We start from the raw sequence: 26,682 nt of genomic DNA on the forward strand, positions 1-26,682 counted from the left end.
ATGGCAGTCTCTTGCCTGTTATATGAAGTCTTTTCTGCACACTTTGTATAGCCCCAACTTAATTTTTGGTGTTGTTTTAAAATTTCATTTTAATAACATAATATTATAAGATAAGGTAACTTGGTACTAATTTCTGTTGTATGATCCATTTTAAGTTGCAGCACTGGTTACTTTTTTGACTTTCGGTGATGAACAGCTATTTGTACGTAAGTTACCATAGCAATGTTAGGTAATTATAATCTGTCCTATTTATCTCATTTACCTTTCAGTAAAATTGTTAAATAAGCAAAATAATTTCTGAGTTAAAATTAGAATAAAAATTGTCTTTTATTTGGATTACATGAATAATCTAGTTTTCATATTGTGCTAAAGCCCTGCTTAGAATTATGAAATAAGATAAAATATTCAATCATTTTTATCAATATTTTCTTACCTAAGCATGCAATTAAATTTATTTATTTTATATAATTTATATACTTCAATTTGAGAAATAATGACCACATGTTGTTACTTTGGTCTTCAATGATCTCTAATTTTTAGGGTCGCCGTGTCTTGCTTAAATATATCATAGTAACAGGTTCAGTGAATATCTTTATTTTTAATTTTATTTACTTATTTTTTTTTTTTGAGACAGAGTTTTGCTCTTGTTGACCAGGCTGCAGTGCAATGTCACAATCTTGGATCATTGCAACCTCCACCTCCCAAGTTCAAATGATTCTCCTGCCTCAGCCTCCCAGGTACCTGGAACCACAGGCATGCACCATCATGCCTGGCTAATTTTTTATATTCTGTAGAGATGAGGTTTTACCATGTTAGTCAGGCTGGACTCGAACTCCTGACCTCAGGTGATCCACCCACCTCAGCCTCTCAAAGTGCTGGGATTACAGACATGAGCCACTGCCCCCAGCCATCTTTTTTATTTATTTATTTTAATTGTTGTTCTGGAGATCCTGGGATGCATAGACAGTGAATATCTTTTTTGTTTTTTGAGACAGAATCTCACTCTGTCTCCCAGGCTGCAGTGCAGTGGTGTGATCTTGGTTAACTGCAACCTCTGCTTTCTAGGCTCAAGCGATTCTCCTGCCTCAGCCTCCTGGGTAGCTGAAATTACAGGTGCCAGCTGCCATGCCCAGCTAATTTTTGTATTTTTATTAGAGATGAGATTTTGCCATGTTGGCCAGGCTGGTCTTGAACTCCTGACCTCAGGTGATCCACCCACCTTTGCCTCCCAAAGTGCTGAGATTACAGGCATGAGCCACTGAGCCCAGCTGAATATTTTTTTTAAATCAATAACCTTATTTCTTAGAGTAGTTTTAGGTTCACAGCAAAATTGAGAGGAAGCTACAGAGATTTCTCATATATCCCATGCCTCCCACACAAGCATAGCCTCCCCCATTATTAGTATTTTCCACCAGAGAGTGGTCCATTTGTTACAACTGATGAACTTACATTGACACATTATAATCACTTGAAGTTCATAGTTTACATCAGGCCTCACTCTTGATGCTGTACATTCTGTGAATTTGGACAAACGTATAATGACATGATGTGTATCTATTACTGTAATATTATCAACAGAACAGTTTCACCGCCCTAAAAATTCTCTGTGCTATGCCTGTTCATCTCTCCCTTTCTCCCTAGCAACTCGTGACAACCATTGATGTTTACTCTGTCTTCATAGTTTTACTTTTTTCAGAAGAGTCATATAGTTGGAATAAGAAGAGTGGATATCTTTTTGAGCAGTTAAAAAATTAAAGCTCCATGGCAGTTGAATGTAGTCATTTAAGATGTTCTTTTTCCTTTTGTTTTTCTTTTGCTTCTTTATCTTTGTAAAGAATGATGTATTCTGATGAGATATGATTTACATACTTAGAAAACATGATTTGTATAGACATGTGGCACATAATAGAAAGGGTTGAGGAAAAGGACACCATGCCGTACTACACAGCACAACCTGGAGCATCTTGCTCTGTGAGGTGGGTCCAGATAGACTCTTTAGCAATGGAAGGGGACAAGTGCAAAGGGTTGTGCTTTATAAAACTGGAATCACAAAGTCTTTCATACTTACCTTCGGTTGGAAATAAGACCAGGCAGTGAATGCTATTAGGTAAATACATAAGTTCCTCACTGATCCTCTTCCTTTGAGGGATGAGGTTGACAACAGCCTGTATTATGATGACACGACTCACCTACAACTAGATTCTGTCATGAGAGATGACAAGGGAGTTTTGCTTTATGCGAGGTGAAAAAAATTTTTTCTCCTACTAGGGAGATGGGCAAGCATTAGAACATTCTGGTAGTAAAAGGGCGTTGATAGTTTTCTTTCTATATATTTTTTCACATCAGATAATATTGCCCGGCAGCCTGCCATACCTCCCCAGTGTTTATTCAGCTTCTCTCTGAATGTGGATAAGCTCTTAAAGGAGTGATCTTTCCAGTGGTTCTTTCTGTGGGAGGTAAAATGGCAGGTGAATTTGGGCCGTGTTATACGTAGGCCAGAGCAAATAGCTACAACTAAGGAAACCACCGAGCACCTTACCCAGAAGAGTATTAGCCAGAGTAACACACTGATCTCTCTTGAGAACTTCTCCACTGGTGGCTGGAAAGTCTTTGCAAGGATTCCTGTTTCTGGTCTGATTCCTATGTTTTGTTGGTTTCTGGTGATAGCATGTTTTATTCTAAACTAAACAGTTTGAACTGAAGAGCTAGAGAGGCTGTGTTGTGTTATAACAAAATAAGTGCAGTAACTACACCTTAACTGTGGGAGATACATTCCAAGACCCCCAGTGCATGCATGAAACCATGAATAGTACTGAATCACAAGCTGTTTTTCCCTATACATACATATCTATGACAAAGTTTAATTTATAAATTAAATTAAATCTGATGTTATCTGTAGATAGGGTGTGAGAATTGAATTGTGTCATCAGCAGGAATGATTGCTTGTTTGTTGGTGGGGAAAAACTCTCCACACATTTGGTCACAGAAGCCTTCTTTTTTGATGATTGTTGCTGTGGTGTGACAGCAGAGAAAAACGTGTCAAGTATGTCTTTCTGCGCATATAGTGGATAAGGGGTACTAGTGTATACTCTGTTGTAATGGCCCCTCATATTTTGGTCCAGAAATCATGCTCTTTGACACTGTTGGCTCATCACACCTGTTCTGCTAACAATACCATTTTTACTCAATCTCATAGGCTTTGGCTAGGATGACTTGTATACTGCAGTTCACTTGTAGATACCAAATTTTAATAAATTTATTCTTCTTTGCATCTAATAAATACAGAGGGAAGAGTTCTTACTGCATTAATTACCTACCAATACATATAATGAATGTTAATTCTAATAAGGTCCCAGGCATGCTCCCAAAGGAATGCTTTGTAACAAAGCGTCAGTCTTATGCTTTAAAAAACAAACCAAACCAAAACAACAACAACAGCAACAACAACAAAAAAAAACAGGATCTAAAGCATACACACAAGTGTGCACAATTTTTTTTATGAAGGTAGAGTCTTACTATGTTTCCCAAGCTGGTCTCAAACTTCTGGGCTCCTCAAGTGATCCTCCTGCCTCATCCTCCCAAGTAGTTTGGATTAGAGGCATGCATCACTGTGCATTCTTATGATTTTAATATTCTGTACATTTATTATTGATTTAAAATGCATTTTACCTTTTTCTTTAATAGATGTTGGAATTTCTGATGAATCTGCACTCAGGTAAGATTTCATAGATTTAAAAAATTATGTTAACTAAGAAAATACAGACGGAAGAAACTAATATCTGTTGAGTGTTGTATTCTGGGCTAGACATGCTAATATATTCTATGCATTTATCATCTCATAAAGCCATCATAACATCTGTGTTCCTATAACCTACTCTTAAATAAACAACTATGAATTAGAGCTGATTAATTGCCTCATGATCCCATAGTTAACAAAGTAGCTGGCCTACAGTTTGACCATCAGCCTGCCTGCCTTCCAAGTCCTTTCTCTTGCTCCTCAGCATAGATTGATAGATATCTGTGCAGCCCTTGGATCAAAGTATAGGTCTCAATCAGATCAATCGGATTCATTAATTTGATTAACTTCTAAATTAATGAGAGTTTAAATACCTTGAACTCTCATTTAAGTTTATTGTTAGAATGTGGTTAGTCCTAATAAATTTGACGATTTCAGTGGTAACCAGTATCTTATTTTTACCTTCAAAGGCTCTAGGGCAGATCTGACTTAGCTTGGGCCATAGGACTGTAAGTTTTACCAAAGCAAGTTTAGGCAAGTCTTAGAGACAAATTATTTGACTTCCCAGTTTGGTTTTCCATTTAGGCAAGTATTTCTGCTTACTTCCATAATACATTGTTTAGTCTTGTTGCTTTTTCCATGACTTTTATATAATCTTGTCTTCATTTTTTAAAACTTTCTTCTCTGTTTTTCTTGGTGTTTCTTTTGTTCTATTATTTTTTCAAACTCTGCTGCCTATGTATTCCAAGTTTTTCTATAGACAGAATCAAGAAGACATAGAATTACAGAATTTTAAGGAATCTTGGAATGAATTAAAATACCTTCTAGTATTTTTATCTGCGTTGAACATTCTGGTCAAGTGATTCTCTAGATAGAGAATGTGAGGGTCAAAGAGATTAGGAAGCTTTTTTTTTTTAGACATAGGAATTGGCAGAAATGAGATTTGAACTCATAGTAAAGCCCAGTACTCTTGCTTCTTTTTATGTCCTATTGGCGTGTGTTTTAATAATACAAACGGGAGTGAGTCTGTGGATAGAATGAGAATGGAATTAGCTGGTGAACCCAATGGAAGTAGATAAGAATGGAATGAGCAGGGGAAGTCCAAGTTTGAAGATAAACAACACTGGAATGGATAGGAGTACGGACTCTTCTACAAGAGATCAAAGTATTGGGGTTTATGACAAGTTTGATAAAGATAAATTATAAAAATGAAGGACACAAGATGTTGGGAATTATCTACAAAGGCACATTAAAATAGAAGGTTCAAGGGAGCTCTAAAAATTTTGCTGCTTTTTTTTTTAATCAAGGACTGACAAACTTGAAGATTTTTACTGAAAGATGCCAAAACATTTTGAGACACTGGGAAGAATGTCCAGAGCAGATAGAAATGTGGTGTCATCTACTTCCATCCTGACTTACAAAGGAGTGGCTTAGAGCCCCTGGAGTACTAAGGGGCTGGAAATTGCGGAATTACATAGATGTGTGGCACAGGGCAGGTGTCTCCTCACCTCTGCCTCTTTTCACAGTTCACTGATGTCCTTCCCATGTCCATGTGGGCTGGGTCAGGGGCATGATTAGCTGGCAAATCAGTCATGGAGTTCAGTTGGGTAGTTGGTAGTGTGTATAGCTGGTGGCAGGTGATGGAGACTCCAGTTAGCTTGTTTTTCAGGAGCAGGGATATAGAGAGCTCCTACTCCTGGTCATTTGAGGCCATTCTTTCAGGAATCTGTGCTTTCATACACTGAAGATTTGAAGATTGGAGACTTCTGTGGAACCCTGCAGAAGTAGAATCTGGAAGTGGGTGTCCATAGGAAGAAATATACTTAGATAGTACCTAGGGAAATAGAGGTACAACTATCATGACTCTGTTTCTTTTCTGGCAGTCTCTCTCCTTGGGTGTCTGAGTGCCTATGAAAATTTTTAAGGGCTTGCTAGTTCATGTAGACCTGAATAAGGTAGGACCTATAGAGTGAAAATAATGCGATTTTATAGTTGTTAATATTTTAATCTTTCTGGGAAAAGTATTCTCAATAAGAACATACACCTTTGCTATTTGACTTCTGTACATTTAGCTTTCATACATTTCAAATATTGTGGGGGCTTTCCTGTACCAATTTAGGGTAAAGGAAAGCAATAGGACCTTCCTAAGTTGGATCCATGCTGAGGAATCAAGACTACCATTTTGAAGTGATGTAGATTAGTCTTTTATCCAGAGACAGATCACGGAAAAGAGACAGTGGATCTTTCTACCTTGTTTTAGGTCATCAGTTTTATTCCAGTTTAGGGAACAAAATTTATGTCATCCATGAATCGAATTTTAAGTTCAGCTTCAGGACAGATAATTTTTGAGGGCACATTATTGTCAGGCTCTGCCAATATATTGACTGTCACTATTTGTTATAAACCTCAAGGTTAGTTTTCATTGAATATTTGATAGATTTAGACAGGTAGAGGTAGAAATAGGTAACTAAAATCTATTTTTAGAACAGAGGACATATTTTAATTATATCAAGAATCATAATTTAATATATAGATCACTGACCTTTCCCAGATTATGTTTTCCTTTATTTGAGGGGGAAGCTGGATATAAACTGGCAGTTAAAAAAATTGTAAAGAAATCAACTTTCTCATTTTCATTGTGTATTTTTGCTCTCAAGCATTTTCCATGAACTGTGTGTGGATTCATTGCCTACGTTGGATGATGAAGACTTGAGTGTTGCTACTAAGGTAAAGTGGTCTCTTGTAAAATTAATCTTCTCACTCTGAGTGTAGTTTTGCATAGTATTTACTTTTCAAATTTAGCAGTGGTTTACCTATCATTGTTTTATGGTGGTAATGGAAAGCTGGTCAGAGAAAAACGTACACATGGCTAGTTGATTCAAAAAATGTGTTTAACTTTGGTAACTAATAAAGATTGGTAAGTACTGTGACAAGGTGGGAGCTGAAAAATAAATGAACTGGAAAATAAGTAGTCACAGGAAAATCACATTAGGAAATGCTTTCTCCAATAGAGGAAATATGAAATTTGGTTAAAGTTTATTTGGATAAATACTAATACTTTGACTTTTAAATCATATGAGTGTGACTTTCTTAATATTTATTCCTGTATAAATCTTCAGTGGATCAAATTGTTTGCAGTAATCATGGAATCCTCCTGGTAATTTTTAGTGGCAGAAATATTCAGCACATAGCATATAGCTTTTGTTCTTGGAAACTTATCATTTTGGTGTCATATAGTTTTTAGGAGAGATTGTTTCTCTACTTATATTATTGGTTCTGTAGTGAGACTTAAAAAGTATTAAAAATTGTAGAAAAATAGCTGAGTTTGGTGGTGTACATCTGTAGTACCCACTACTTGGGAGTTTGAGACAGTAAGATTGCTTGAACACAGGAGTTTGAGAACAGCCTGGGCAACATTGTATCTGATTTAAAAATATAAGTTGTGGAAATGTAGAAATTTAAATTTATGTTCTCAAGATTTGTATTGCAAAGGGATTTTTATGTGATTTATGAGTTGTCCATGAAGAGTTTATATAAAACACTTCATCTAATTGAATAACATGTATTTTCCTGCAAATAACCAGTTCTAGAAGCAGAGACTCTTAATACCAATATGGTAAGTCTTTATCATCATAATTTTGTCATTGTAGTATATTTAAAATATTTACTTGGCCAGGCGTGGTGGCTCACACCTGTAATCCCAGCACTTTTGGAGGCCGAGGTGGGTAGATCACCTGAGGTCAGGAGTTCAAGATCAGCCTGGCCAACATGGTGAAAACCTGTCTCTAAAAAAAAAAAAAAGCACAAAAATTATCCAGGCATGATAGTGCATGCCTGTAATCCCAGTTGCTCAGGAGGCCAAGGCAGAAGAATCGCTTGAACCCAGGAGGCAAAGATTGCAGTGAGCCAAGATCGCACCATTGCACTGTAGGCTGGGTGACAGAGCAAGACTACATCTTAAAAAATAAAATAAAATAAAATAACCACTCAAAGTCCTTATATCATATTCTGAAAGTTTGAATGTCAGAAGGTTTTCTATTTAGTTTTTTAAATAATCATTGGAAGCTCCTGCATACCATAAGCTACTGGAGGTCAGTAAACATATTTGTGTGTATCCTGGAGTACCTAGAATACAGTCTTACATGTAAGAAGCATTTTACTTGTTGTTTTTTGAGATGGGGTTTCACTTTGTCACCCAGGCTGGAGGGCACTGGTGAGATCTTGGCTCACTCCGATCTCCATTTCCTAGGCTCAGGTGATCCTCACACCTGAGCCATCCAAGTAGTTGAAACAATAGAGCTATGTCACCACAGAGCGGTGTCACCATGCTGGGCTGAGTTTTGTAGAGATAGGGTTTTGCCTTGTTGTCCAGGCTCTTCTTTAACTGTTGGGCTCAAGTGTTCTGCTCGCCTCAGCCTCTCAAAGTGCTGGGGTTACAGACATGAGATATTCAGCCTTAATAGTTGTTTAATCTGAATAAATAAACAAATTAATTTTTATGTAATGGAATGTTATAAGTAATATAATAAACCTAATGTATCTAATCATTAAATATTGTATTTAAAATATTGCTTACATTGTATTATTTTTTAATATTTAAGGGTGTATAAGTTTTGACATGTTATGTTGAGAAATTATGCCATAATTAAAAAGGAAATAAAATAGAAATAGGTCATCGGTAGCAAAGAGGGTTACAATATATTTTCTAGTATCATTCAACTGGAATCTTAACATTGAGATTTTAGATTAACATTTCTTAAGCTTTTTATTAGAACCAACTCATTTTCCATTAAATATACCATTTCAAGCCATACATTACTCTTTATTATTATTATTATACTTTAAGTTCTAGGGTACATGTGCACAACGTGCAGGTTTGTTAAATATGTATACATGTGCCATGTTGGTGTGCTGCACCCATTAACTCGTCATTTATATTAGGTATATCTCCTAATGCTATTCCTCCCCTCTCCCCCCACCCCATGACAGGCCCTGGTGTGTGATGTTCCCCATCCTGTGTCCAAGTGTTCTCATTGTTCAGTTCCCACCTATGAGTGAGAACATGTGGTGTTTGGTTTTCTGTCCTTGCAACAGTTTGCTCAGAATGATGGTTTCCAGCTTCATCCATGTCCCTACAAAGGACATGAACTCATCATTTTTTATGCTGCATAGTATTCCGTGGTGTGTAAGTGCCACATTTTCTTAATCCAGTCTATCATTGATGGGCATATGGGTTGGTTCCAAGTCTTTGCTATTGTGAATAGTGCCACAATAAACATACATGTGCATGTGTCTTTATAGCAGCATGATTTATAATCCTTTGCATATATATATCCAGTAATGGGATGGCTGGATCAAATGGTATTTCTAATTCTTGATCCTTGAGGAATCTCCACACTGTCTTCCACAACGGTTGAACTAGTTTACAGTCCCACCAACAGTGTAAAAGTGTTCCTATTTCTCCACATCCTCTCCAGCACCTGTTGTTTCCTGACTTTTTAATGATTGCCATTCTAACTGGTGTGAAATGATATCTCATAGTGGTTTCGATTTGCATTTCTCTGATGGCCAGTGATGATGAGCATTTTTTCATGTGTCTGCCATACATTACTCTTTAGAATTCTGGTGACCAATTCTTTTTCTGGGTGGAAAGTTGATGGAAAGTTCCAGTTTTCTCTCTCTGTTATAATAATGTTCTTTCAGGTAATGGTAGATGACCATATTTAGCTAATTGAATGTCTTATAGTAAGAAACACTATCACAGAAGTACTTACAAAAAACTAATTGCAGCATAAATATTAATTAGTATTATCAGAGTTATGAAAGACTGAAGGCTCTGTTATAGATCTATTTCCCCATGTACTTTATTGTACTTCATGGTTTTCGTTTTCTTTCTTGGCTTAAGCTCATACTTCATTGACAAATTATGCTTGTTTTTTGTTTGTATCTCTCTTTGTTCTCACATGTTAAATTGAAATTTTTGGGGAGGCAGGGTCTTGCTCTGTTGTCCATGCTGCAGTGTAGTGGCATGATCTTGGCTCACTGCTGTATCCACCTCTCAGGCTCAAGTGATTCTCCCACATCAGCTTCCCAAGCAGCTGGGACTACAGGCACACACCATCATGCCTGACTCCTTTTGGTATTTTTTGTGTAGAGATGTGTTCTCATTATGTTGCCCAGGCTGGTCTCCAACTCCTGAACTCAAGCAATCCACCCACCTTGGCCTTGCAAAGTGCTGAGATTACAGGTGTGAGCCACCATGCCTGGGCAACATTGAGATTGATTTAAAGAAATTGATTAGGGCTGGGTGTGGTGGTGCACACTGCTTATCTCAACATTTTGGGAGGCAGAAGTGGAAGATTTGCTTGAGCCCAGGAGCTTGAGACCAGCCTGGGAGGTATAATGAGGCCTTGTCTCTACAAAGATAACAATAAAAACATTAGCATGACATGATGGTATGCACCTGTAGTTCCAGCTATTCAGGAAGTTGAGGTGGGAAGATTGCTTGAGGTCAGGAGTTTGAGACCACAGTGAGCCATAATCAGGCCCCTGCATTCTAGCCCTCGGTTGACAGAGTGAGACCCAGTTTCATAAAAAGGGATTGATAAGAAACTCTTGATGCAACTCATTATAATTTTAAATGGAAACTAATTCTTGATATTACCTTAGCTGTGTGTCCCCGAGAAAGTGTCAGAGCTTTTACGTGGACCTTCTCATGAAAAAGGAAACAGAATAGTCAATGGAAAAGGAAAAGGTGAGAACCGTATTTTATTTAAAAAGTCATTTGATGGAGACCAGGCGCGGTGGCTCACGCCTGTAATTCCAGCACTTTGGGAGCTCGAGGTGGGCGGGTAATGAGGTCAGGAGATCAAGACCATCCTGGCTAACATGGTGAAACCCCATCTCTACTAAAAACACGAAAAATTAGCCGGGCATGGTGGCGGGTGCCTGTAGTCCCAGTAACTCGGGAGGCTGAGGCAGGAGGATGGTGTGAACCTGGGAGGTGGAGCTTGCAGTGAGCGGAGATCGTGCCACTGCACTCCAGCCTGGGTGACAGAGTGAGACTCCATATCAAAAAAAAAAAAAAGGCATTGATGGAATGTTTCTTTTAAAATATGAGCACTAATAGAGTTTAATAGCTAAAGAAAATGTCCTATTAACTGTATCATAAGTAAAAGAGAAATGAAATGGTGATAAGTGGTGTCTCTAACCAAGGGTCAGCAGTTGATTCTATTGGAAGTACCACTAAAGGAGCTGAGTTATGAGTTCCATTTTAACATACCCTAAGACCTGAGGCAAGTCAGGAGAGAGGGAAGAGGAAATGAATAAAAGAGAAAGAAAGAATGAGGAGGGCAGAGTGTACATGGAATAAATAAAAAAAAAGTGGATGTATGTAATGGAGGGTCGTAAAGTCAAATTGATCTGTAGAAGAAGGAAGAACAGGGTGTTAGAAATAGGAAGGAAGATAAAGTGAGCTTCCAGTACCAAAATGTGTCATATAATTACAGTAACATTTTCCTTCTCTTGCTGTCATTCTCGCTACTGGGGAGGCATTAAGGATTGAGGTACTTTACCATGCAGACCTGTATTTTATCTACCATAGATGAACATCACCGTAAATGGTCAGCCATGTATGGCTATAATTTGTTTTTATAGAAAATGTTGTAACTTCATAGGATAGTATCATATTAACATAATTGAAAAGAATAGTGTTGGGTGATTTATTGGGAAGAAATTAATTAGAGAAACTTTGCCTGATTAAAAGTTCATTAGAAACATTATGGCTTATAACGTACTATTAAATTCAGGGACATAATAGGAAAGAAGTTGAGGCTAGGCCAAAAAGGCCAATTAGGGTAAACCAATATGGAAGCACACCAGTGTAGAACAGGGCATTCAAATTGTCATGAATTCGTTGAGGAGCTTCTGGAAAGTGCACATGCTGACTCAGCAGGTATTGGAGTCTGCATTTCTCATGAGCACTCAGGTGATGTTTGTGCTGGTCCTTGGACACAGCTCTGAATAGCAAGGGAATAGCCTTCCTTTAGAGAAATCTGGAAAAAGAACCACTGGAGAGCAATTTAAAAAATAACAGAATCCAGGGAAAGCTTTAATTTCCTTTTATTTCTGAGCATGATTCTAGCCACAGGAGAAGGAAAATGAGATGAAAAAAGAGAGATTACAGGTGTATACTACTGCTGAATACAGATGAAAAAAGTGGTCACAATCATCCATAAAAAGCAGTTAGGAAGGGAAGCATCAGGATGACAGTCTGATAATCATTTTTTCAAAGGAAGAGGGATGGCGAAAGGACACAAAAGGAGGAAAGAAAGACATTTGCTGGGGTCTTGGGAGTTAAAGCCAAGTAAACTTGAGACAACTCACTTCCAGTTTCTTCAGCATATGCCCAGTCTCACAAAAGAGGTTATTGCTGTGGAGAGTACTGGAGACAGGAGGGAGTGCTAGAGTTGGGGTAAACCACAGCAGCTCATTTCACTTGATAACTGTCAGGCCTCAGGGAGAGAAGTTTCACTGACATGAGTGAATAAGATATGATTAAGTTGCATATAGATGCTTTGGCGAAATTTTTTTGAGACAGCCAGTTCTTTGATATGATAGCTGTTTTATAAAAGTCCTTTACAGTGTAAGATAATATACCAAACTTAGTTAATTTTAGAAGTAATCATAAAATTCATTCCATGAAAACCAAAATTATCATTTTCAATAAATACTGCACTGATTTTGAAATATAAATATGTATTAATATCCAGCAAGTCTGTGGTCATTCAATGTTTTCTTTTTTGATAAATATTTTGATATCAGAAGCTTATTTGACATGGTTTATTTGATGTGTTTTATGGACCACCTTGCATGCGTGGATCAAGGAGCTCTAATTCAAGGCCAAATGAGGGGATAGGAGAAATGTAGGTGCTGCAGTAGCCCATGTGATCATGGGAAAAATGAGTAGTTTGATTAGCTGTTATTTCATAAGTGTGTATCCTAGCTGATCAATGTAGAACCCTTTCTTTGATGAGAGGTGAATCACACATTCACCTGAACTGTCATCCCAACTGCGTATTTCCTCAGTGACAAGACAAGGGGAATTTATTTGTGCTGTGCTGGCAGCAATGCCTCTGGTGTGTGGAGTTAAAATTCTCTGTACATTCACCATCAGCTTTGACATTGATTCTCTCAGGTTTGATTTACCCCTCTGTTTAATGGTCCCTTTTCTCCTCATCAGTCCACGTGTTCACGGTTATATCAATGCTTTTCTATTTTAAGTATAGGCATTTGAAACATAATCTCACTACTGAAATGTAAACTGTGCATTTTGGGAATCCTATATTCCTATTTTCCTCATTGTGTTTCTGTCATGTTGCTGTCCTAGGCAATGAAAAGTAGAAGCCAAGAAGAACCCTCAAAACCTTAAGTAATTATTTTATAGCCAGGCCTGAGAATTCAGCTCGACAGTAACACTGCATGAATGTTTGGTTGGCCCTGTCATACTTACATATAATTGATGACATATCCCCTTTGCTCTGTAGGGCCTCCTGCAAAACATCCTTCCTTGAAGGTAATTAATTATGTATATTTTTGAATCACAAACTCCATGTTGTATAAAATATATATGATTTATGAATCGTTTTCTTTTAAAACCCATCCAGCCTAGCACTGAAGTGGAAGATCCTGCTGTGAAAGGAGCAGTACAAAGAAAGAATGTACAGACATTGAGAGCAGGTACATTTAATGGAATACTGGAAATAAAGTACATTCAATGATTGGATGTACTCATATTATTCTTATTCCTAATTCTATTTGTTCAATATTGAATAGAAGGCATTGACATAAATGTTATTGTTGGTATCCATATTTGAATAAAAACAAATTTAGAAGCATAAAAAAGATTTTAAAAATGTAAGCTTTAAGTCAGATGTTTCTGTTTTAATGTTTTGAATAGCATGAAGTTTACAGTATAAAATTTTTATACTTGTCAGGGATTCAAAGCAGTGAATTTTGAGACTCTTAAGATATTTCCAGTGAGTTAAGTGCTAGTTGGAGTTCCGATCTTTACCTAGAGGAAAGCTTTACTTATTAAAGTGTCAGTTTCTGTTTTAACTTCAGAGGCTTGCTGCTAGTGTTATTACACTGATGATCTGAAGCCTATCAGATGTTCTAATGAGCAAGACTGTGTGTGTAGGTGTATATATAGACGTGTGTATGCGTGCACTTGTGGCATCTTTGACTATTACAAATGACGAAAGTAATGATTCATTTATGACTGGTAGACACAGTCTTTTAAAATGGTGATTTTGAGCCTTTTTGGTGTTAAAGTTTTCAAAACATGATTGCATAGAGGCTACCAACATCATAAGTTGGTTGTTTTTCATTTCAATGCCCTTTTGAAATCTTTAACTACATTGTGATGCTCAGAAATAATATGCAGAATTTTTTGTGTCCTAAAATGGTATGTGAGTGGTTATACACTTTATATACCTTTCTGCCACTTTCTTTGGTGTGTTTTGTATTATATTTTCCACTCGTACCCACATTGGTGTGATTATCTCTGGTTTAATTCATTTTACACCGTTCATTGTATTCCCTCATACCACTTTACCACATTTAGTTAGACTCTCCTGTTGCTGATAAATGAAGAAATAAAAAGAAAAATAATGTCAGATTAAGAAGGCTTTTCTTCAATTGGTTTGTACCTATTAGCATTTACTATATGAGAGTTTAAACCTGAAAAGTTCAGAATACAAGCATGCATCACCATATTTTATTAATGCCCTTAGAACTATGACTCATGAGACTTTAGCCTATGAAGTTAGGACAATTCATTTCTCTGAAGAAGAATGCTGGGCTGTTCTCAGAAAAGAAAACTGAAAATAGCAAATGATATTGTCTTATTTTACCTCTTGGACATCCTTGAATGAAACTGCTACTAAAGGGATACTCGGATCAAAATTCAGATCTAATGTTTTGAACAGTATAGTTTGTGAATGTCCAGTGATCATGAGCCCTTGATGGGAAAATGACCTTTCGAGTTTCACTTTTGCATTTTTTGCTCTTTTCGTTGACTTGTCTTGAAAGCTTAAATTCAACTATTTTATTTTTACAGAAACCAGGAATATAACTTTTAAAATATATGTCTGTCCTGTCTCACGGTGTTGTGTACTCTTGAGATCTTGTATGAACATAGACTTATATGGGAACAATTAGGTTTTTTGTTTGTTTGTGTTTTTGAGACAGAGTCTTGCTCTGTCACCAAGGCTGGAGTGCAGTGGCTCAGTCTTGGCTCATTACCACCTCTGCCTCTCGGGTTCAAGCAATTCTCCTGCCTCAGCCCCTTGAGTAGCTGATACTACATGCACATGCTACCATACCCTGCTAATTTTTCTATTTTTAGTAGAGATGAGGTTTCACCAGGTTGGCCAGGCTGCTCTTGAACTCCTGACCTCAGGTGATCTGCCCACCTCGGCTTGCCAATGTGCTGGGATTACAGGTGGGAGCCACTGTGCCAGCTACAAATAAGATTTTTAAGGCTATTATATTTTATACATTTCTTTGGTCTATGTGAATTCTGAAGGTATTCATGCATTGAGGGAAGATTATCTCAGTTTAATGAAAGCAGTTTTTAATTTAACGTATATTCATTAAAAATTTTTGTGAAGTTTTTGTCTCTAGTACACAGAAACACACAATAATGTCATGGGTATTTGACCTTAATGTGTTTATGCACAAACTTAGTTATTCAAATATTTTCTTATCCCTGAAGAATCTTAATTACTAATAAACAAATTTCTCATGGAAAACAACATATATAACAGAGATGGTTGAGTGATTGAAAGTAAACTGTAGTAAATACCAGAAGCTTAGAACAAGTTAAGTAAACTTGTCTGAGTTAATAGCAATTACAGGACTTTTAAAATACATTAGAACACGGGGGAGTAGTGCATTTGTGGGGTAGAGGACAACATGGTACTGCTTCAGTGAAGAAAGAACTTTTACACCTTATTACAATTTGTATTATTGTTTTATAGTGTTGATTTTCCCAATATTAATGGGAACCACTGAGCATTTGCCTTGTGGTGTCTCCTCAGCTATATTCACATATTCCATCACCTTTTCTTAATGGATAATCACGCACTATGAGTAAGGGTTTTCAGAAAAGCTGTGTCATTTAAAGATAACACAGGAGCATCAAATTTAATTCTGCTAGGACGCCTGGTCTACTGATTAACTGCAGCTAATATGAGGTCTACTTCACATCCAAGTTAAATTCAGTGCCCTTAATCAGTCATATGATGAGGTCAACAGTAATAAATTATGCAATATTTTTTCAGCCACCCCTACAGTTTTAATTTCTTTTTCCCCTTATGTCTGTGTTTAACATTTTGCTTTGCAAAACATGATGATAATCTTCTAGAGTAGTGAGGACAAGCTATAAATCCAAAGTTTCTTACCTATGCAAATGACTTGTTTGCTCTATTTTCTCATGAGCTTGGTAGATCCAGGAAACAGAACTTTTAAAACAAAATCCCTATATGTTGCTGGGTGTGGTGGCTAGTGCCTCTAATCCCAGCACTTTGGGAGGCTGAGGCAGGCAGATAACCTGAGGTTGGGAGTTTGAGACCAGCCTGACCAACATGGAGAAACCCATCTCTACTAAAAACACAAAATTAGCTGTTCATGGTGGCACATGCCTGTAATTCCAGCTACTTGGGAGGCTGAGGCAGGAGAATTGCTTGAACCCAGGAGGCAGAGGTTGCCATGAGCTGAGATCACACCACTGCACTTCAGACTGGGCAGGAAGAGTGAAATTCCATCTCAAAAAACAAAAACAACCACAACCACAACAACCACCACAAAACCCAAATGCATTTCCTTGGCACAGTAAAACTGAAACAGAAAAAGGGTAAAGTAAATACAAGTAACTGAAAGAGTTTATGTATATTATTTTACTTCTCATTTGATAAAATTTGTAAAGTAATGAGCAGAGTGTATTTCTCCAGGGACCCAGATATATACATTTATTTATTCAATAGAAATTCATTCTTATAATGGCCACTGATACCTATATCCTAAATATTTCTGAAAACATCTCCTCAGGCCTGCATCATCTTTGCAACATTGCCTTACATTTTATCTTTGTTCATTGATTTATATGCCTCAGAATTTTATGCTCCTCACAGTATTTAGAGTGAATTATCCCTAATGCAAATAGATCCGTGAACCACTCCTGAATACCTAATGTCCAAGCATCTTAAAGGTTTATATAAGGATTTCAGAAACTGACTTCTGGGTTGGGCATGGTGGCTCATGTCTGTGATCCCAGCACTTTGGGAGGCTGAGGCAAGTGGATCATTTGAGGTCAGGAGTTCAAGACCAGCCTGGCCAACAAGGTGAAACCCCATCTCTAATAAAATACAAAAATTAGCAAGGTGGTAGTGGCACGCTCCTGTAATCTCAGCTACTCAGGAGGCTGAGGCAGGAGAATTACTTGAACCTGGGAGGCTGGGTTGCAGTGAGCTGAGATCATGCCACTGCCCTCCAGTCTGGGAGACAGAGTATAACCTTGTCCCAAAAAAGAAAAGAAAAGGAAACTGATTTCTGCCCAAATCTCCATCTGTATCCCTTTCCCCATCTGCCTTTTTCTCTGGAATTACTGAGCTGCTGGTAATGGCCCCCTCACCATTCCTCTTCTGCAGAGAAATACATACTCTCTTGGAGGCTTCTCTTCCTCTCTTGTTGCTGCCTGGCATGTGCTCACCCTTTCCTGCCCTCTGCCACGCTTAATCTGGCTAACCTCACTCTCTAAGTCTCAGCTAATGGATGATCTTTAGGAAAGCCATCCCTGACAGCTTCTATTTTCCTTCCTTATTCCCCAGTGCCTAACACTTAGCAGTAACTCACTAAGTAATTATTTAGCAAAATTAAGACTGTTTATACAAAGATGATTCAAAAGATTGTCCTCTACAGTCTAGCAGCAAAGGGGGTCAACATGTAAAGACATGATGTGCAGGTCAGGTGGTAAAGTGACACTAGAAAAATTGACAAGGTACTAAGGGACCCCAACGAAGCAGACACCTGTGTGTGTGGAGAAAGATAGCTAGAATCAAGGAAGATTTCACATAGCATTCTGAGCCTTTTTTTTTCCCTCTTTTTGGAGACAAGTTCTTACTCTATCACCCAGGATTGGAGTGCAATGGCATGATTGAGACTCACTGAAACCTCAGACTCCTGGGCTCGAGGGATCTTCTCATCTAAGCTTCTTGAGTAGAGGGGACAACAGGAACATACCACCATACCTGTCTAATTTTTTGTAGAGTCAAGGTTACCTATGGTTCCTAGGCTGGTCTTAAACTCTTGGCCTTGAGCAATTCTCCCATTTTGGCCTTCCAAAGTGCTGGGATTACAGATGTGAGCTATTATGCCCAGCCTACTTTCTGAGTCTTAAAATAAGAAAATAAATTTTTCAGAATAGCAGGGGAAAACATTTGTGATGTAAAAAATGGGGTGCACACTAATTGAGGTATAAAGAACAATAATTTTGCAAATTATTAGTAACTGCCAACTCAATTAATGTCTTGTTAAAAAGATACTGTTATGAAGTATAGTAAAGCATTACATTGTATATTTTGACTGTATTTCAAATATCTGTTTTGTTTCCAACAGTTTTGTTGACTTATGTTGGGTGGAACAATTTGTGAGTGACCCTGAGATTTTGCATGGCTTGAATCTGGTGATATCTGGTGTCTCCCCAAGTGGTTTGTTGAAGTTTTGGATAATTAGAAGTATTTCTTACAGAAGTAAATATTTCAGTAAACATTGTTTCATTCAAACTCTCAAAATATAAAATACAAAGAAATGTTATTCTCTATTTATTTTTATAAAGATTATAGTCTTTATCTAACTCTTCTTAGTTCATTTGAACTAAATCAATGAATTTGTCTACAGAACAAACCTTATCAGTGGCTTTAGAGGAAGAGCAAGAAAGGTGTGAAAGAAGTGAAAAGAAGCAATCACAGGTATATGAAAATTTAAGTTCTTGTTTAATATTAGGTTTTTTTTTTTGTTTTACTAACAAAGCATAGTCCAAATGACATGACCTTTCAGACTATACCTTTAGAATCCAATAGATCATAATTTTATATTTAATTTTTAAAACATCTTAACCAGTTATGAAACTTAAGATATTCTTACTATCTCTAGTAACTATTAGTTATTTTTGTAATTCTTAGTATCTCTATTAACTCATAGCTGTCTTTACCCTTGGAACTGAGGCAAGAAATTTTCAGAATTATCTTGCTGTTTTATTTATATAACCTTACTCATAATACACAAGGTAACATGAAGTATTGGGTCATATTACTGAGGAATAGAAATTATGAACAGTTTAACACCAATGGCCACTGAGTTAAACTAGTGTTAAAGGAGTCATCATTGCCAGTGCTTCAAATGTTGCAGTTTTATATTGCTGGTCACCAGTGCCGAGGTTAAAGATTTATTCTGTTTTGTGGTCACCGGTTGACTTCTGTGTCTGTGTTCAGGGAGTGAATGGGGTCATAAAAGTCAATGCAGTTGCCTATTAAGAGAATCCTACCTTGCAGAATGGGACCTTTGGTGTCAGGGTGTGAACAATAACTTTATTTCAACATAAATACATACTAAACATTACTAAAATTTAAAAAATCCAAACCCTATCACTACCGGAACTTAAAATATATTAGAAGTGGATATAAGCAGAAATTCTATCTAGATACATAACACTATCATAGTATATCATTTGAATTAGAATTTAAAATTTTGCTTCTCTTTCTTATTGGTGTTCAGTTTAGCTCTTAATAATTTAGTGTTTGCCTAGTGCTCTAGTTAATCTTCAGAAATAAACATGCACTGTAGGGGCTCACTCTTTCTGGTATGCTGAGGTAAAGTCTTCGTAAGAGAGGAAGCTTTTATAATACTACCTATCATCTTTGAATTCATTTCTGGTAGATTTTACACAAATGCATTAAGTTTAGTCCAAACAGACACTGAGAGTTCAGCTTGCTGGTTCATGTTTCTGTCCTATGTTAAGCCAAGGCAAATTATTTTTCACTTTTTAGTTACAATCCCATAATTTAAGAGTAGCAACACATAGATTAAGTTTCACAGTTAAATTTTAAATATTTTCTAATATTTCTTTGTTTATACTTGATTAAGGCTAATTTTAAAACATGCACTCTGACAGAAAAGACATCTGAGAAACAAAACAAGCAAATTTGTTTTCCATTTTGCACCTGCCCCCCCCCAAAAAAAGTCTCAAGAACCAGAACTGGGTAAGAACAGTGATAAAGGGAATCAATCTATATATTCATGACTTTCTTTAAAATTCATTACAAACAAGTTCAAGCTGAATATTGGTAAAATTGCTGAAAACCCCAAAATTACTGCTTGCCCTGAGGAAGAGCTCCTACATGGTAACTCTAAAGAGGGATGAACAAAAAAGGAGTGCCCTCTAGTCTGATGAATCGTGTCCCTGATTGTGAGGAGAAAAATGTATCTGGAGGGTCTAGCTCTGTGGCAGTCCAGGCAGCGCCTGAACAGAGGAAGCCCATGTCAAATGTCTTTTTATTCCATTCACACTCCAGGTCCCTGAAATACACTTACCAGTCATCTTCTAAGCTTCATTTAAAATAAAATAAATCAGACTATAAAAATGATAACAAACCAGACACACAGCTTGTTTCTAACACAGATGATGGAAATTTTTGTTATGATATAGAAACTGAAAAAGTAAGGAACCCAGTAATTATGATTGAAATGAAAAATGATTAAGAGTTTGACATGCAAATGGAAAAATATATAAACCCAAATACCACTAATTGGAAATTAGACATTAGGCATTGGTCTCAGTCTAGAGATCCAGAAAGTCTCTTTGATTTGTGGTTTACCCACTCCAAAGAAATGAAGCATATGATTCAGATAGAAAGTCACAGTATTTCTGCTGCTACAGATACTTATAAAAACAGAAAACCAACACAGTGCTTATTCCAGAAGCCGCTGTATGACAATCCCAGTGTTAATAACTACAAAAGCATGAATGTTGAATTATAAAATGCGGGTTATTCTTTGCCACATAGTGAGAGAACATCAAAAATATAGCTAGAAGACTTACAGCAAGATATTCCAAGGTCACTAACATAGCACATGTATACATATGTAACAAACCTGCACATTGTGCACATGTACCAGAACTTAAAGTATAATAATAGTAAAAAGAATGAGGTAGGCATGTTACAAGTAGAGTTCCTGGCTTTGGAGAAAGAGAAAGTCCAACTTCAAAAAGACAGAGGTTCACTTGCTGCTTCTTTTTTCTCTTTATCAATTATTTGATTTAGGCAAATTTTCTATTCAAGAAAATCTCATGTGTACAGTTACAGCGGGGTTTTCTAAATGTGTAATTATGTGTCAAAGTAGATTAGTCCTGCTATCTAAACAACGGTTCTGGAGAATGTTCTCATAATGTTTCTTCATTAATCAACCTAAGTCTCACTCTCAGTCTTCCAAGTGGCCTATGAGCTGGGAAACTAATTCAGCCATATACCATGTGACCTTCTGAACCAGATCAACATAAAGAAATTGCTAAAGAAATAAGCTTTAGATTCTAGATTCTTTTTTCTGTATTCATTTAGAGATAAATTACATTTATTTAATGATAGAATGGGAATACAATGGGAGGGAAGCAATGACTGAGATGAGCCACAAAAACACATCTAGCCTTGAGAGTTGCAATGAATATTCCCAGCCAAATGAGTCTGTTTAATGTGTTTTCATGCACGCCAGTTTATCTGCTTAGCTCAAACTGTTTGAATTTATAGTTCCATCATGGTTATTTCCAATATTTTGAAAACAAATATATACTTCCACATATTTTAAAAAATCACCACTCCAATATTTCTGTTGAATCAGACCTTACATTATGTTGTTTAATAAAGTATGGTAAGTTTTGGCATGTATGATTTTTATCATATAAGAAAGAAGCATAATTTCTTAGCTAAAAATTTAGCCTTTGACTCTTTAGTAGAAAGTTGAATTCTGTACATTGTGCTCTAAAGATAGACAAAAATCTAGAGATTTTCTTCTTTCAAAGTAAAAGCAGATGAGGCCTTTTTCCACCCTCTGAGGTGTTAAATTGCTTTGCTCAAGTTAGACTTTTAATATATCTGACTAATTTGATAAATTTATCTGGTAATTTATGTCATTCAGCAATATGGAATTGTATCATGTTATTTGGTGCCGTGAAATGCTAGGGAATGCCACCTCAAGAGCTCTGGATGAAACATTTCACATGTCTTGGTTGGTTTGACTCCCATTTTCAGTAGATAATGGGGCTAAAGTAGATAACTGTACTGTATGTTTTCCACCTATAAATGTTTGTGGTAATTGAATGTGAAATCTGGGAAGCATCTCATTTTCCAGAATTCTGCACTAGAAACTCAGCAGTTTCACTCTGCTTCTTGTGTTGTGGCAAACATTGGTTCCCATAGTTCAGGGAGAACTTTCACTTTTTTGATATCCCAGGATCCAAAAAAAAAAAAAAAGAGATAAAAGGCAGTGGGGAAAAGAATAGCTCAGTGCAGAAAAGGGAAAACTTCTTTACTCTTCCTGAAGGCCTACAAGGTCACATCCTCTTAATCTGGCTATTTCATGTAAAATCCAGGTGGCAATGACAGAAGATATATATTATGGCTGTGTCTTTTTATTTCTCTGTTTCTGCCAGTCAGATAGCATAAACATTTATATCAGATAGCAAAGAGTGGATGCGAATAAAAGCACAAAATGGAGAAGAGTCCTTTTTGAAATTTTGGAAAATTATTCCATTCACTCAAACAGAAATGAGCAGACTTGACAAAAATTTCAATGATAAAATGATAAGTATCTTATAATTATTATGTATAATGATAAAATTAAAGTAAGCACAAAATACTTTTATTATTAAAATGGTGATAGTTAACTTGAATCAAGTGAAAAAATCAGGGAAAACGTTTTTTTATTGAATAAAATAATAATTATTATTCATATTACTTTTATTAAAGGTCAAAGAAGGAAATAATACAAACAAAAGTGAAAAAATATAACTATCAGAAAATGTATGTCATAGTACATCTTCTGCTGCTGACAGATTAACCAAACAAAGAAAGGTTGGGAAAACGTATCCTCAGCAATTTCCCAAGAAACTGAAGGAAGAGCATGATAGGTAAGTAAGCCTACAGCAGTGTGTTTTTGTTTGTTTTTTGTTTGTTTGTTTTTTTCTGAGATGGAGTTTCTCTCTTGTTGCCCAAGCTGGAGTGCAACGGTGTGTTCTCACCTCACTGCAACCTATGCATACGGGTTCAAGTGATTCTCCTGACTCAGCCTCCCTAGTAGCTGAGATTACAGACATGTGCCACCATGCCCAGCTAATTTTTTGTATTTTTAGTAGAAATGAGGTTTCACCATGTTATCCAGGCTTGTCTCGAACTCCTGACCTCAGGTGTTCTGCCCGCCTCGGCCTCCCAAAGTGCTGGGTTTACAGGAGTGAGCCACCGTGCCTGGCCACCTATAGCAGTATTTCTCAGCAGATAATTGTCATTGTGCTATAAACTAATTCAAAATTTGACAAATGTTCCTTATGATTAACAAGTTTTATAGTTTTACCAGGGATATTTAGCCCTGCCTGGTAATCAGAAAAATGCAAATTAACATAAAATAAGATATATTTTGTAAAGTCATGATGATATTGAAAAAGTAATTACTACCATTGAAAATGTGAGGAAAAAGGCATTCTCATACACTGTTGGTATATGAAATTGGTAAATTATTTCTGAAGGGTAACTTAGTGCTGTGTATCAAAATTTCAAATAACCTGACATCCCTTTAACTCAACAACTCCACTTCTGGGACTAGATTTCACAGGAAAACATAACTTGTGTAAACATACACACACTTATTAAGGGCATTAATTATATATTACGCATAATGAACAATAGCTTAATAAATATATAAAATATATGAAATAAGAAGGTGAATTGGAAGTATTAAGAATTATAAAAAGTGTGGGGTGACAGATGTTAGACTCTTTAGCCTAGTTTAAGATGACAATCATCTGCAGATATAGTTTGTGTGAGAGACATCTTACTTTGTAAATCATTTGGAGAGACACCTACAATATTTCATAGAGATGAAACTTTATTTCTAGTGAACTTATACGCTTGTCAATAAATAGTAACTTTAAAAATTTAGTTGATTGTAAATGATCTTTTCTAATCGGGGAGTAATTATGACTGTGTGATTTGAAAAGGTAATTTTGAACTTCTAACTATACTGAATTATTTCCAGTATCCTTCTTTATAATACATACTAGAGTGACTAGTAACAAAAACTTTAGCAGAATATTCTTTCCTTACTACTTTTCAAGTATATACATTCGTTTGAAGATGTTGAAGTGAGAAATTAAATATCTGAGAACTACAAAGGAAAAATAATCCAGAACATAGAAATTTTATTAGGATGATAAAGAGCATCTGCAGAGGTAGATCACAGGATGATCTCTTTGTTTTTTAACAAAATGAATTTTAAGATAAATGTCTTTATCTGAAGATGCATCTTAAGACAAGGAAGTGAAGAAAAAACAAATGTTAATATGCTGTACAAAAAAATAGAGAAGAATAAGAAAGGAAAGAGAAACAATATAAGAAAGTAGTTGAAGCAAAACAACTTGAACCAACTGTTCAATCACTAGAGATGAAACTGAAGACTACAAGAAATACTCCAAATCAGATAAATCAATCTTTGGTAAAAATTCTATATTTTAAACTTTATTTTATCAATGTTACTTATAATATCCTCTTGATTTAATATATAATATTTTGGTCTAAAACAAACCAGAAATGTTATCTCATTTTCAAAAAATGAATGATGACACTTACAGGTACAATTATTGATATTTATTATAAATCTTGGCATCCACATAGGATATTATTTTATTACAAAGAGCTTTTGAAAACAATAATATGCCATAATATATACTTAGTGATAACCTATTGATAAAGATTTTTTCCCAGAAAAATTGTTCCTTGTACTTCCCGCTATTTCATATTGATTACTGTACCTAATACTATAAAGAGGAAACAAATTATTGCAATCACAAATAATCTCATGATATTCTAAGAAGAGCTCTATAAATTTTATCTTATTTAACATTGGTGTTTTGAAATAAAAGTTTTCTTTCTTATTGATACATTTACACCACAGAAGTAACTGTGATCTGTCAGAGAACTAGAAGTAGAGTCAGAAGTCCTGGGGAAAATCCTGTAGCTTGCTTATATTTTTAACATTTCTTTTTCAAAATTGTGGTAACTTGATGAGTTCATCAATGAATGTATATAGGAGTGACTAGTATAATGTCTAGATTTATGATTTAGTAAATGTAATTCTTACAACTGACTATAAAAGTGTTAAAAGAGTCAAATTGAAATAGAATGTTATCAGCGAAACAGAACTGTAGTAACTCTGGGAAATTTTATCTGTCCAAATACGTGTGAAGTAAGGTTCTTACTACAGGGTGGTGTATGGGTTAGATATCAAAGTGTAAATGCAATTTTTTGATATATTTTAATTTAGTCAAATTTGTTAATGCTTTAATTTATGCTTTTGAGTTTGTTGTAATTCAGGGAAAGGCTTTTCCAATTTTGAAATTCTTAAAAATTCTCTGGTGTGCGTGTGTGTGTGTGTGTTTACTTTTATAAATTCATTGACTTTAAATAAATTTCTGAACTTTTTGGAACTTATGTTCTATAAGGTTCAAAGTCTTGTTTCAACATTTTCTCCAGTTGGATATCCACTTACAGTAACCTTTTTAGTATATGGATGTGCAGGTTATTCTTTAACTTCAGAGGTAATCATGATATGTTATTTTATTGAGTACTAGCTAAAACTTTCTTTTGTTTTATTTAGGATTTTCATAGTCACGAAGAAATGAAAGATCTGATGGATGAAAATTGCATTTTGAAGACAGATATTGCTATACTCAGACAGGAAATATGCACAATGAAAAATGACAACCTGGAAAAAGACAATAAATATCTTAAGGACGTTAAAATTGTGAAAAAAACAAATGCTGCCCTTGAAAATTATATAAAACTCAATGAGGAATTGACAACAAAAACAGCATTCCGGTATCAACAAGAGCTTAATGATCTCAAAGCTGAGAATACAAGGCTCAATTCCGAACTGTTGAAGGAAGAAGAAAGCAACAAAAGACTGGAAGCTGAAATTGAATCATCAGTCTAGACTGACTGCTGCTATAAGTAAACACAGTGAAAGTGTGAAAACAGAAAGAAACCTAAAACTTGCATTAGAGTGAACACAAAATGTTTCCATACAAGTAAAAATGAGTTCTGATATTTCCGAAGTAGAAGATAAGAATGAGTTTCTTACTGAACAACTTTCTAAGATGCAAATTAAATTCAATACCTTAAAAGATAAGTTCCGTAAGAAAAGAGATACTCTCAGAAAAAAGTCATTGGCTTTAGAAACTCTCCAAACGACCTAAGCCAAACACAGCAGCAAATAAAGGAAATGAAAGAGATGTATGAAAATGCAGAAGCTAAAGTGAATAATTCCACTGGAAAGTGGAGCTGTGTAGAAGAGAGGATATGTCAACTCCAACATGAAAATCCGTGCATTGAACAGCAACTAGATGATGTTCATCAGAAAGAGGATCATAAAGAGATAGTAACTAATATCCAAAGAGGCTTTATTGAGAGTGGAAAGAAAGACCTCATGCTAGAAGAGAAAAATAAGAAGCTAATGAATGAATGTGATCATTTAAAAGAAAGTCTCTTTCAATATGAGAGAAAGCAGAAAGAGTAGTAAGTATCAAGGAAGATAAATATTTTCAAACTTTTAGAAAGAATATTTAA

General features: G+C 35.9%; 1 pseudogene; it reads left to right on the plus strand.

The window, feature by feature from the left end:
* Window positions 1-3,560: 3,560 nt before the first annotated feature.
* Window positions 3,561-26,682, plus strand: LOC117977893 (putative ankyrin repeat domain-containing protein 20A2; annotated as a pseudogene).

Source organism: Pan paniscus, chromosome 17, assembly GCF_029289425.2.
Source record: "Pan paniscus chromosome 17, NHGRI_mPanPan1-v2.0_pri, whole genome shotgun sequence".
NCBI classification, from domain to species: Eukaryota; Metazoa; Chordata; class Mammalia; order Primates; family Hominidae; genus Pan; species Pan paniscus.